The sequence below is a fragment of the Anas acuta genome, chromosome 3 (assembly GCF_963932015.1).
Source record: "Anas acuta chromosome 3, bAnaAcu1.1, whole genome shotgun sequence".
NCBI classification, from domain to species: Eukaryota; Metazoa; Chordata; class Aves; order Anseriformes; family Anatidae; genus Anas; species Anas acuta.
In genome coordinates, this window is record NC_088981.1 from 91,140,698 (window position 1) to 91,155,443 (window position 14,746).

Below are 14,746 nucleotides of genomic sequence, written 5' to 3' on the forward strand. Positions count from 1 at the left end.
CTACCCTTTATGAGTTTGATTCTTAGCATTCTTAAATATTCCTAATAAAATTCTTGAACAGAATAAGCTGTATGCTTATGAACAACATCCTGACATTTTGTTGTCAGATAATCAATTTAAACGTCAAGCAACCCTTCAATCTGCAAAGTGTATGCATTATTGCAAAAGTGTCAGTTTGTTTGTTTACTGGGCTAGATGTTCTGCAGTGGTGTCTCTTCTCCCATCAAAGGTCGGGTTAAAATTTTTTTCATTTTCTGCCAAAAATCTGTGGGCTTTTCATAAAATTGTGGTCTTGTTTCTATCTTGCATTTGCAGACCAACAGAAAATGTCATATGTAGTGCTGCCTGAGACACATCAATCTCATGGCAGATATATCATCTGTGAAACTAGTTCAAGAAAGCTGTCAGGTCTCATTGGGAAAATTAAGCTTTCTATTAAGAGAATGAATCATATATGACAAACATTGAATGATAGGCTGGAAGAAGGTTTTGTTCGTGAAGTGCATCTCAGCTTCAAGTCCCTTCTCTATTCACAATTACAGTAGCTTATTGCTCCTCTAATTTATATGTATATATATGTATATATATAAATTTATTGCATTGTTCCACAAATTTAGGACATGCCATAAGAAATTTTTCAACATATTAACGTTATTCAGATCTGAGGAGAAAAATGATGGTTCTCAAGTCTTCATTTAACAAAAACAAATAAAGAGCTCTTATAGGTGACCACTTGTCTGATTAGGTTCTACTGTTTTACTTGTGTGAGAATATGCTTCTTATGGCAGGGATGTTGCAAACTGAAAATCCAGAAACTTTCCAGAACTTTCACAAATTGAAATCCAGAAAATGAAAAGCATAGCATAGCATAGCCCTAAGAAGTTTATTATTCTATTTCATCAGGTTATTCTAGGAATTGAAGTAACAAAACCTCATTTTACAATTGTTCATCTTTCCTTACTTATGCTTGTTTTTAGCAAGCACAACAGAATACTTCTTTGTCCCCTCACTGCAGTGCTTTGCCATTCTTCCCTGTTTTCCTAGACACTACCCTTCCTCATTTTCTTCCTACTTTTAGTCCGCTATTCTGCTCTTTTTCCTGTTGTCTTTTGTTCCCATCCTCTTTGCTCTCTTCCTGCTCCTAGGGGGGCTGTGCAGATATTCATAACATGAAGGAATAACAGTTAGGACAGTGGAGAGAAATAGCAAGTGGAGAGAAAAAAATTGCTTGAGGTATGAACGTAAGTTTAATTTTAAGACTTATTTATTTATTTATTTATTTATTTTTATTCATAAAATGGTTTTGATTGGAAGGGACCATTGGACCCTTAAGGATCATCTAATTCCAACCTCCCTGCCATGGGAAGGGACACCTTCCCATCGTGTTGCTCAAAACCCCATCCAGCCTGGCCTTGAACACCACCAGGGATGGGGCATCTACAGCTTATCTCGGCAACCTCTTCCAGTATCTCACCACCCTCATAGAAAAGATTTTTTTTTTTTTTTTTTTTATTTTAAGGTTGTGGCTAAATAACATTTAATCCTTATACCTATGTACATCTTGGTTCCCATGTCCAGTTTGAGGTCTGTCTTGATGTACTTTGAAAGGTTATTTTCATAATTTCAAAAATGTTTTTATGCTTGACAACCAGTTGACTCCGTGCATACTCTTAAAGTGCATTCATTTAAACTCTGACATTACACAGGATACTGTCACAAAAAGCTGACTGAATCTGCTGTAAAAACATGCTATTAATTAGATCTTGATTTTGAGAATTCCACTGACAGCAACTTTGATTCTTTTTTTCCTTGTACTGTTTCCATAACTAAAGTAAAACTGACAAAAATGTTGACATATTGGTGGAAATGTGGTAAATCAGCCTCTTTGCTCTTAAGAAAATTTTTTATTGTAGTCTGGTTCAAAATAACTAAACAAATAATGGAAGAAAAAAGCACAGACACTGAATGCAAGAAAAAAGTAGGATCATGGAACTAAATTACAGTACAATGAAAGAGCTAATGATGACTAGCTACATGATAGCCAGTGAAGCTGAGACAAGAACAGCCTGAAGTAACAGTCACTTCAGAACTGATTGGTCAAAGTGTTAAAATTAATTACAACAGAAATACTCCCTTTGCCAAAGGATGAGATTAGAGGGAATAACCTCAGAAATGCTTGGCTTGAATTTCTAATGTATTCTTTCTGCAAGTATTTTTCAAATGCTCAGAGTAATACTTAACTGATTGGGTGCAAATAGATACACAGATAAACTGCTCCAATGTACAGACATACCACTAATACTGTGAAGCTATCTTTGTGAATCAAAGAGATGTTAAATTATATTTGACTATCTCATTAGCTCTCTGCAGGATATACTTTTACATTCCAAATATCTGTAAACAGTCAGACTTCTATTTTAATAATTAAGCTGCCAAAGCAGAGCTCACTCCATTGCAGAAGTGGAAAATTTACTGCAAAAATCCTTTGATACATTTGTTCTGGCATAGGAGAATATTAAGGATTTTAATAACATAAATATTTTAGAGTAACAGCATTAAAAGTTAATAAATAGATGTTTATACCTATATGTATGTACAAATGTATATATATATTGACAATGACAGCAAGATAATTATGATATCTTATTTTTTTAAAACTTGTTTAAAGTAATTTTACAGGCAAAAATGATGTCTGTTTGTGCAGTAATGATACTGTCCTGTGTGCCCCAAATCAGAATCTTAAACTGCATGATTGCATATCAGTTTTTCACCACTGAATATTACCTCATTGAGTTGACAGGTAACTATTAATCATTCTCTTCATCTTTGTAGTGATGTACATCCTTTAGCTTTATTTATTACATACAGTCTGATCTGGGTTTATCTGAAGAGTTACCCTTGGATAAGGGCCAGGTGCCCACCTGTCTGCTTACTCACTCTTCTCCTCAAAAGGACAGAGGGGGCAAAGTAAGATGAAAAGCTCATGGGTTGAGATAGACAGGGAGCTCACTTAGAAATTAATGTCGTGCACAAAACAGACTCAGCAAAAATTAGTTTAATTTATTGACAATTAAAATAGATTTGGATAGTGAGAAACAAAGACAACAACTAAAAAAGACATTGTTTTGCTCCCTCTTCTCCACTCCTTTTTCCATGATCAGCTTTACTCCTGCCCTGACTCCTCTACCACTCCTGCCCTGAGTAGCACAGCAGGATGAGGTCAATCCAGTTCCACTCTGCCACTCTTCCCTCCTCATATTTTTCCCATGCTTCAGAGTGGTTCTTCTCCCTGAGCTGCAGTCCTTCAGGATAAACCTGCTCCATAATGGTATCCTCCATGGGCTGCAGGGGATTCTTTGCTCCAGTGCCTAGAGCACCTTCTCTCCTCAGAGGGTGATGAGGCAGTGGAACAGTTTGCTCAGAGAAGCTGTGCATGTCCCATCCCTGGAGAAGTTCAAGACCAATTTGGATGAGGCTCTGCGCAACCTGATCTAGTGGGTGGCATCCCTGTCCATGGCAGGGGTTTGGAACTAGATGGTCTCCAAGGTCCCTTCCTACCCAAGCCATTCTATGATTCCTCCATTTCTACATTGACCTTGCTGTTTGTAGGGCTGTTTCCCACTCTTTTTTTCCCCTCCTCTTCTGCCTGTCTGGCATTTTTTCCCTCTTTTTAAAATAAACTTCCCCAGAGGCATCACCATCTTGGCTGCTAGGCCCAGCTGTGCCCTGCGGTGGGGCTGTTGGAGCTGGCTGGAACCAGCTCTCCTCGCAGAGGCTCTGCAGCCTCCACTTCCACCTGTGGTATCTCTACAGTGTACTTATAAGAATAATGAAGTTTTTCACAAACAGAAATTGTATAAATTTACACATTCTTCCATAATAAATGATAAATTTATATAAGCACAGCAGAGAGACTTTAAGTGAAACATCAAAAACCTCATCCATTTAATCCCAAATAAATTAGTAGCTATCATATATCAGGCTTTTATGAAAGAATGTGGGTGGCAACTATTGCCAACTATTAGTTTCAGTGCAGCTTTGACCTAGAATACACATGAGTTATAAAAAAATAATGTGATTGATAGATGTCATTTCTATGTACAGCTAGAAATTATTCCTTGCAGAAACAAAGTTTTCTATGACAGATAGGTTTAAGTGAGCCTGTAGAAATTACATAGGAAATTGAATAGCTATAATAATTTGTAAGGTTTTGCTAAGATCACATTAAGAGCAGAAATAGAAAAGCTTGGAGGGCTCAAAAAATAATAAAAATCAGCAGTCTTACAAAAATAAATATTTGGAAAGTGTAAGATGATTTTTAATACTCAAACTAATGAAAAAAATGTGCTAAAGACTTAGGTTTACCTACCAGCCTTGTAGATATAATTAGATCAGTAAAGGCTATGCTTTTTCAATGTCCAGAAATATCTGAACACAGAAAGATGACATTGCTAGCTGTGGAGGTTAGAATGATTAACTAGAAATTCACTTTCACAGATAATATTCAATTATTTTTGCCACTGTTTCTTCCAAGAGAATTCACAAAACTGTTTTCAGAAAATAAATTTATGTAAATGAATTGTAGGAGCTTTTTAAAAAATACTGCTTTTTATAGAGCACTTGTGCCAATATTTTCATGGGAATATCAAATTTATTGTGACCAAAAAGGAGATCTAGTAAGGCTGTGATTTGTTTAAGCAATACAATTCAGTTCCAATAAATCATTCTTATAGCAGGTCAAGTTGTCACACTCACTCTTCTACACAAATTTTCAGTGGATAAAGCAGCCACACATTTTGTAAAGAACCACTTTTCTTTATGAAGAAAAGCTATAGCCTCCTGACTTAAAACACATGTTGCAGTCAGGCCCCACTCTGGGTGAAGGAACCAAGCGTGATGCTCATGTAGCATCTCACTGCTGGCCAAGACATACACATGGGAAGAAGTCTGAATTCTCCTCTTTGCCTCAGTCAACAATTGTATCTAAAATTATATTTTATCTAATTTATGTCTAAAATTTTGGGGCAGATTGTTTGGAACTGAGATGGAAAACTAGCCTTCTCATAAAAGGATACAGGCTGCTGCACTTACCCCTCTGTCTGGCCAAAACATTCCTTGAGCTTTTCTGTGAAAAGTTGAGTAGGATGGAAGGTCTATGACAGTGACAGCAGCTGGGATTTTGATGCCTACTTTAATGTTTCTGAGCTTCCTAAGAACATGTGATTGCTTTGAATGAAAGCAAGCTCTTTCAGGCTCTGAAATCAGAATTTATACCAAAACAAAATTCTGAATCTTTTTGTAATGGACTCACTAGGTTTGAAAATGAATATATCTTTAACAAGTTTAAAATTAAATGTGTGTTTGTGGAAGTAAGCCATCTTGATAATAAAAGGGTTTTAAAATGACTGACATAGAAAAGATGGGAATTTAATCCTCTTAGTACCACAGATAAATGTCTTATTTAACTGATGCTTTAAATGATGGGAATTCATTGCTACTAGAGAAATGTAAAACACACATTAAAAAAGAGTGTAAACTCAAATATCTTCTCCTCACTACTTGTATCATTTCTTAGCAGACTGATGCAAAAGCAGAAGTCTTCGAAGAAGTATTTGATTTTAGTTTAGGCCACCAACCACATTCTAGGTCCTTTATCTCTCCTGACTGAGAGATAATGTTTTTCTGATTCACCTGTTTGAATGACCTGTAGTTAGTTTAGTTAGTTTTACCCTCTTAGAAGTAAGCTGATGAAATTTTAAGACTATTATCCATATTTGAATGCTAGTAATCAATAACCTCTGTTATTTAAATTGACAAGCAAAAGAAAAAAAAAGATACAACCACTAGAAGTTTTATGCCAGCATAAAGCAGTTCTTTGGAACATTGTTATCTGCCTTCAAAGGATTTGGAGCATAGCAAAATTTCTACAGAAGAAGAAAGGTAACATTGTGACAGTATTCAAAAAGGAAATCAAAAATAATGGAACTAATTGTAAACCGTACTGTCACGACATTGTGTTTGGGCTGAGATGGGGTTTGATAAATTAACAGCCAAGTAGGTTACCCTTGTAAACACCAATTAACATAAGTATAAGGAAATAGGATGGTTATACTAAAAACAAACAAACAAACAAACAAAAAGCAAGCAAGCAAACCAACAAACAAACAAAAAAGCTTCCAATTATTTGCAAGGTGGCTGGAAAAGGTAATGGGGTTGTTCGGTCTGGTTTATGCTTAACACATGTAGCAAGATCCACATTGATACATGCTTCTTATGGTGTCCCGGAGGAATAGGCTCTTCGCTGCACATAATTAACTATTTTTTATTAGCAGACTGGTAGAATGGACTTGAACTTGAGGCAAACATCCTTTCAGATGCAAAGGAAGAGATGTACTCTGAAAGTGTCAAGTGAGTTTATTTCATATTTGAGAGAGGAATGATTGCTGCTGGGACACAGAGCATGTACAAATGTACAGTATCTACATTTCAGAAATGCTGCCTAGAAATTGGAGACGGTTCAGAGAAGAACCTTGAGAATGATAAGGAGATCAAAAAACTGGGCTCTCCCTAGAATATATAGCTCAAACAATTTTTCTAATAAAAGACAGGTCTGTGGGGGTGACCCCAGCCTAATCGATATATAATTTCCTGGGAATAGAAAACTATTAACAGAGTACTAGCAAAGAAGGAAAGTAATTGCCTATAGTAAGCATTTAGCTAATGGATTCTCCATCTCTAGAGAGTATTTATAAATCTATACTGGATATCATTAAAAGATATGCTTGAGATCAAACAGGAATTAATTCAAGGCATTCTGAAGTCTGCATTTTGTTGGAAGATAGACTAGATGGTCATGACCTGTAATGGAATCTAATAAACTGTATTTTCTTATTGATTAGATAATGTCATAAAATTAGTGAAATTTTGTTTAAATTGCAAGTTATTTTTAAAATAAGGCCTAAAATACTGTTTCTTTGATTTTTTTTTTTTTTTTTTGGGGGGGGGGAATATTTTTTGTGCAACAGGGTTGCTAATGACTAGAGTAAATTTTATATTTTATATATTGTTGCCTTTGTCTACTAGGGAGTTTACTGGGGCATTATTAATAAGATTTGGCCTGCAGCAGCAACAACAGTAAAGAAAGTGCAGATCAGAATCACAGCAAAGTTTTGTTCTCTATGAGGAACTCACTATTCTGATTGATATTGAGCTACACAGTGTTTCTGTTTTTAACAGGTGTAGTTAGAAATTTTAGTGTGTTAGAATAAAAGTGAATTGTATTTCAGAAAGCCTCTCTTAAAATGGTGCATCCTATGGAATTATTGCTAAAGTGGTGGAGAAAAATACTTCTGAATCCTTACTTTTTTTTCAGTTGTTAGCTTTTTCTGAAGAACATTAAAATATAGGATAATAACAGTGCTCACTTCATTTCAGAGGATTAGAATCATAGAATCATAGAATGGCTTGGGTTGTAAGGGACCTTAAAGAGCATCTAATTCCAAACATAAGCAGGGACAGTTTTCACTATACCAGTTTGCTCAGAAATGTAGGAAATTTTGCTCAAAAATGTAGGAAAAAGTGTCACAAGCACATGAAATAGAGCTAGAGGACACCTGTAGGGAAAATAACATAATTTTTATTTTTTTCTTTTTATGAAGACACAGCAGATTTTTAATGATATGTTGAATGTTGTAAAATTGCCTGGTAAAATCATGGAGAAGATGGTTCTCGAACGTATTGAGGCGCACCTGGGGGACAAAGCAGTCATTGGTCCCAGCCAGCATGGGTTTGTGAAGGGTAGGTCCTGCCTAACTAACCTGATTTCCTTTTATGATAAGATCACCCGTATGGTGGACCAAGGGAAACCAGCTGATGTGATTTTTTTGGACGTCAGCAAGGCTTTTGACATGGTCTCCCATAGGATCCTACTGGACAAAATGTCCACCATACAGCTAAATAAAAACATCATACGATGGGTGAGCAATTGGCTAACGGGCAGGGCCCAAAGGGTTATGGTGAATGGCGCTGCGTCAGGCTGGCGGGCGGTCACTAGTGGGGTCCCTCAAGGCTCCATTTTAGGGCCGGTACTTTTCAATATTTTTATAAACGATCTGGATGTAGGAATAGAAGGTATTTTGAGCAAGTTTGCTGATGACACCAAACTTGGAGGAGTTGTGGACTCTGTTGAGGGTGGAAAGGCCTTGCAGAGGGATCTGGATAGGTTGGAGAGCTGGGCGATCACCAACCGCATGAAGTTCAATAAGAGCAAGTGCCGGGTCCTGCACCTGGGACGGGGAAACCCTGGCTGCACGTACAGACTGGGCGATGAGACGCTGGAGAGCAGCCTAGAAGAGAGGGATCTGGGGGTCGTGGTAGACAGCAAGTTGAATATGAGCCAGCAGTGTGCCCTGGCAGCCAGGAGGGCCAACCGTGTCCTGGGGTGCATCAAGCACGGCATCGCTAGTAGGTCGAGGGGGGTGATTGTCCCGCTCTACTCTGCGCTGGTGCGGCCTCACCTCGAGTACTGTGTGCAGTTCTGGGCACCACAGTATAAAAAGGACATGAAACTGTTGGAGAGTGTCCAGAGGAGGGCTACGAAGATGGTGAAAGGCCTGGAGGGGAAGACGTACGAGGAACGGCTGAGGGCACTGGGCCTGTTCAGCCTGGAGAAGAGGAGGCTGAGGGGAGACCTCATCGCAGTCTACAACTTCCTCGTAAGGGGGTGTCGAGAGGCAGGAGACCTTTTCTCCATTAACACCAGCGACAGGACCCGCGGGAACGGGGTTAAGCTGAGGCAGGGGAAGTTTAGGCTTGACATCAGGAGGGGGTTCTTCACAGAGAGAGTGGTTGCACACTGGAACAGGCTCCCCAGGGAAGTGGTCACTGCACCGAGCCTGACTGAATTTAAGAAGAGATTGGACTGTGCACTTAGTCACATGGTCTGAACTTGGGTAGACCTGTGCAGTGTCAAGAGTTGGACTTGATGATCCTTAAGGGTCCCTTCCAACTCAGGATATTCTATGATTCTATGATTCTATGAAATCATGATGTAAAATCGTTGAATAGCATCAGAGAAGTTTTCCACCCTCATTGTCTCATCTGGAGTAACTGACACACTGATACTTCTAGCTGTTAGATTTTTATTTTTTTTTAGAAGGTTTTCCTTTTATCAGTGCCTTGCATTAATTTCCACAGACTGAAAACATGACTGTGCATTGCAATATGCATTGCCATTCTGACAGTGGTCTGTGTTTCTACTATCTACCTAGGTAGAATTTAGAATTAGGAACAGTCTATTTGATTAGGTACTTGATATCAGAAACTGATATTTGATCAGATACAGATTCATAGAGAAATTCACTGACGTGAATGAAGCTGTGCCTAAATGCAAAGTCATACAGATTTGGTGGCAGAAGATATATTTGATGTACCGGCATCCCATATATACAAGGTTTAAAATAAAATCACATGTGTAGTCTGAAGATGTAGATAATGGTTTCTCTGCTTTTCTTTTCTTTTTTTTTTTTTTTCTTACCACATTGTATCTATTGGTTGTGGTGTATACAAATACTTGTGGTTACCTTTGTTAGTAAAAGATAATATCCTAAGGGTTCATTTGACGGAATGAGTGTATCATGAATGTATCTTAAGTATTGTGTGCTGGAAGTAAATGTAAAGTGAACATTGATTCTGGAACATGTCCTTACAACAAATCAATACTACTGAACACAAAGATATGAATTTCCTTTTAAATCACATAATATATATTTTTAATGTATTAGTCTTAAAATTCCATTGTAAATGGTATGGTATAAAACTGATTTTAATACACGTAAGCATATATTATTCAAAATACATATTCTTCTTTTACTTATAACAAATTTTGTATTGTGGTGGGTGGACTTGCATCACATTTGTTCTGCTAAGGAAATGGGATGTATGTCAGTTAATAATGCATGCATTATACCTACTTTAGTCTTCTAAAGTAGTTAAGTTACAGTGCTCAAAGTTTCTGTTCTACATTTAGGTTATTTTTTATACGATGATACTTAGGCAACTTAGTGTGCTTACTTGTGTTCAGTGAAATCCTTACTTTATACATGAACATAGACAAACCAGCAATATATACTAGGCCATACAGTAAAATGCTGAAGTCCATTTCAAATATTTGTCATTCAGCCTTGGAAACTAGTAGATGCAAGCAATACCGAGAAGCTAGTAACTGTGGAATGTATTAAAATGTGTTTACATTGCACTACAAACCTGTAGTCTCAGATCCTCAAAAGACGATAAGCAACTAAATCTCTCCTCAGAGACATCCTAATTTTCAAAAACCCAAGTGCCAAAGGGCCTTTGGAAAGCTTTATTGGCTGGAGACAGAGAAACTCAGACCATATAATTAAATTTACTGAAATAAAATGTCTCTTTTGAGTTAGATATTTTTCTTTCTCTGGAAGAGGCTTCAAAAGTAACTTACTGAAATATTCTTTAAGATACTAAATCATAATGACTGAAGCCTTCTCAAATTGTTTGGTCAAAAATTCAGAAAGACTTCTGTATTACAGTACTGCTTCTAGATCCTATTAGGGATATCCAAAGAAAGGATAGAGAGAACGTAGGCTAAGGATTGAGGGCTGGTGTAGGAAAAAGAGGAAGAAGCTGTAGGAAGACACAGCTATGTAGCTTATTATATTGTGAGTGCAGTGAGTAGCAGAATGATCTGGGAACTGATACTCTTGCATGGAGTTGCATACTCACAGAAAAAAAAAATAAATTAATTTTCTCTCAAGTCACTTGGCTCAGATCTCAATTACAGTCAGCCTTTTGAGGAGGATATTGGTATATCAGATGGAAAATGTTGAATTATGGAGCTAAGAGGATTCCTTTTTAGGATTTTTTTTTCCCCCTAGCAGGAAATTATTTGAAAATTTCATATTAGCTTTTTGAGGTCTGTTACTCCAGTTTGCATAAAGCACTGGAAGCACACTCTAATGATATGCAATAGTATAAATTTTTGGAATTGGAATATCATCTGTTAGTAAGTCACACTGCTTACACAAATCAAACTATAAATATAAAAAAAGAGCATTTATTCAATTAGACCAAATAATATTATTGATACATATTGAATTAATTTGACTAGATGTATTTTGCATGAAATGGTAAATATATGTGGTTTTGTAGCACAATTAATAACATTTTGGAGATTTTCTCTCTCCCTCCCCCCTTCCCCCCCCATCATGGTACTCCCTGAAAGTATGTCAAATAATTGAATATTTTAATTTTGAAATACGTAGCTGTGCAAAAGTTCCACAGTTATTTGTTCTGCTTGCAATCACAATTACGAATTGTAACAAGATATTTAAACTGGAGTACAAGAAATCAAGACTTACATCTAAACTAGGTTGATGAAGAAATAGACAATGCACCCTTTCATGAAAGGTATTGGTGAACTGCTCTTAATGTACTTAGCAGTTCATGGACAAGTATATGCTAAGACCAATGAAAGATTAATGAATATGTTGTACAGTACAAATTAGAATTATATGTACATATGTACTTAATACAATGTAGTGACACTACGTTGCTAGCTTAAAGAAACAGAAATCCATTCATCCAACCACATTAAAAAACAAACCTTTCTCAGAAATCTTTCAGATTACATATATATGAACACATCTCTTATTAAAGACATTTTGAAGTTTTACAAGGAAAGAAAGGAAGATAAGAACACATATGCCAACAAAATGGGTTCTTACACAGTGATTGTGTGATTTGATCTGATTTGTCTTGTACATTTGTTAGACCAACAAAGGAATGTGGAATTAGAAAGCAGAAGATTAAACTGTAGAGCACAAAACAGAAAAGTAGAATGAATAGAATGTAAGCCTTTGTTTTTATTTCATTGCTCAAAACATTCATTTCATGGTGATATTCAGTCTGGGTATAGTAAATATGCTACCACACAATGAAAGATGTGCTAAAGCATTTTAAAGGCAGAGCTATTACGTAGTTGCAGCTGCTCTGCCTTCTGGTGATAAAATTAATAAAACATCTCTACTGTTTTCGTCTGTTTCTATTGTGACAACATTAGTCTTTCCGTCTCTGGTACAAGACTAGAAAATGAAGAAAAACACAGTACAGTTTCCCAGTAATGCATGTTGACAGTTCCACTAAATTATGTGTGTACCTGGATGCACTGGAACATGGTGAGTCACTGACACCTTTTCCTTTATATATATATATAAAGGAATAAAAAAGAACAAAGAAGGTGAACTGAAAATTTTATACTAGGAAAATTAAAGTATTTCATTGTTAGTAGTTATAGTTGAACAGTATAATAACACATTAAATATAAAATGTGAGTTATTTGCTAATTCCTCCAGATCTCAGTTAACAGAAGCTCCATTAATTTCAGTAAGCAACAGATCCTCGATAGCTTTGCAAGTGTGTACCATAGTGTTTTTACTTACCTCTCAGGGTGAATGTGAAATATCAAACTGAGCGATTCTCAGCGTAATGGACCAAAATCTGTCCTCACCAAAGCTAGCAACAATGTATATGTCTCTGAGGATACAATTTAATGTAGAATTTGGTCATATACATTAAAATAAAGTTTTGCTTTTCAGACCAGATTCTTTCCTTGTACATTAAGACAGCAAAATAAACATTATCAATATAACACAAATACTTTGTTTCATACTGGAGCTACAAGTACATCTAAACAAGTGAGTTGGCTCTTAGACTAGCTTTCCTGATTTCTGTACATTCTATACATACTTTTGGCCTTTTTTGGCTGTTTCCAAGGAAATGTATACACTGGAGTGTGTGTGGCAAATATGTATTGAAGCATTTTCATGTGTATTTTTTTTCCCATCTAACCTACAAAACTTTATAACCCTAAGACAGATAATAAAAATAGGAGCAACATTTTATGGCTGTAATTGGATATGTTTAATAACAGAATAGCATGCCTGTCTTTGCTGTCATGGTAATAGGATAACAAAACCACAAATCTTACCCCTTTCTTTATTGCACCTGTATTTTTGATAGCATAAGCAAAAAAAAAAAGGAGGAAAGAGTGTCTTTGAAATAGATTGTCTTTTTGCTCCCATTTGAGGTGGAAATATGATTTGTTTTAAGATCATTTCTCATGTATTAGCTTACATAGTACAATAGTTGCTTCCAAGGTCAAAAAGATCTGCGTAAGTTACTAAATGCTACTCACTGTGAATGTGCTTAGTGGAAGTAGCACACTTATTTATGTTTCCATAAGTGTACAGTTATAACCATTTGTTTTCTAATACATGTCTGAAGTAACAGAGAGAGAAATTAAAAACATCACTCATGCAGTATACAAAGTGGTCATTTTGGTCACTGAGGGAAAGGCTTTCATTTAGAGTGTTGGAACAAAATGCAGGGATCAGCAGAAGGCAGAGAAGATTTGTTGAGGTGTGGAGGAATCCTGATGACACAAAAAGGAATCCTGAGTTTTTATACATCTTCACAGTTTGTGAGACATATTTTTCAACAGCTCTCTTCTTACAAAACTTAGAATATGAATTGAAATTATATGAACTGTATAAAACTACAGTGTTTCTCTGTCACAGAAAGAAAATGCAGATGTTTTCTCTAGATACAGGTTAGAACAAGATGTTGCATATATGATTTCAGGGAAAAAAAATCAATGTTAGCTGTATGTTGTAGTGGTATTCTTTTGGGCTGAAATAAAATCTATGTTGCAAACTTGTAAGAAAATATTAAGTATAAAAATTGTTGCTGTAATGGTACTACATTTTAATAGAACTGAGAATCAAAAATGATTTATTCAATACTAGTTCAGACTAGTCTAAGTAGTAATTCTTCTATATGTCTCCATACATAACAGGCAAAACAGTCAAGCAAAGATAACTGCACATTTTTAAAAAGGCTGCAAATTCAAAATTTCAGCAGGTAGGAAATAGCAGAATTATAGTTAGTATTGTGCATATACTTTCAGATATATATGATTCAGAATTGTATAATACACTTTATTCTTCTCCAACCCTTACTTCATTTAATGCAGAGAATGTCCAGCACTTAAAGGATTAGCAACAGTCTAAGCCTTTGTTTTATTCTCATTGGTCAATGGATATCTTGAGGCATTACTTGCTGTATACTATTTAAATGTTGCATTAAAACATGTTTGTTTTCTGAGTTTTTATCTACAGTATTGCTACTGCAGTTTGCTGCTCCATAAAACAATGAATCCATTTTGTGAGGCCTCATCTCTCAAGTGGGGATGTGGTATAGTCTGCAATTTATACACCAGTAGATACAGAGAGAGCTTATAAGTGGAGATAAGTGCTAAATCTTAGGTAAGCAATTTGGGGTGTTTCAAACTACAGTGACATTGCTTTTGTATACTCAAGTACAACTCCAACTTACAAAACACAGAATGAACTATCTGCTGTGAAAAAAATTTGGATTTGAAGACATGTACAACTTTTGCACAGGTCTACATGGAAGATAAAGGGATAGTATTAAATTTTCCAGAGCAGGACCCTAATGATACGGCCCACAGATTTCTTTCTTCTCTCTAGTCACACAGAGATTAAAACAATATTCTACTATATCATTTCTTATACATACCTGTGACAAGGCCATACAGGGGACAAGCATATGCAACCTATTTGTACCTCCCCAGTCTCAGGGCTTTGGCACCAGATCTTTGACATGTCACATTACTTTGCATTTGTATCTCTGC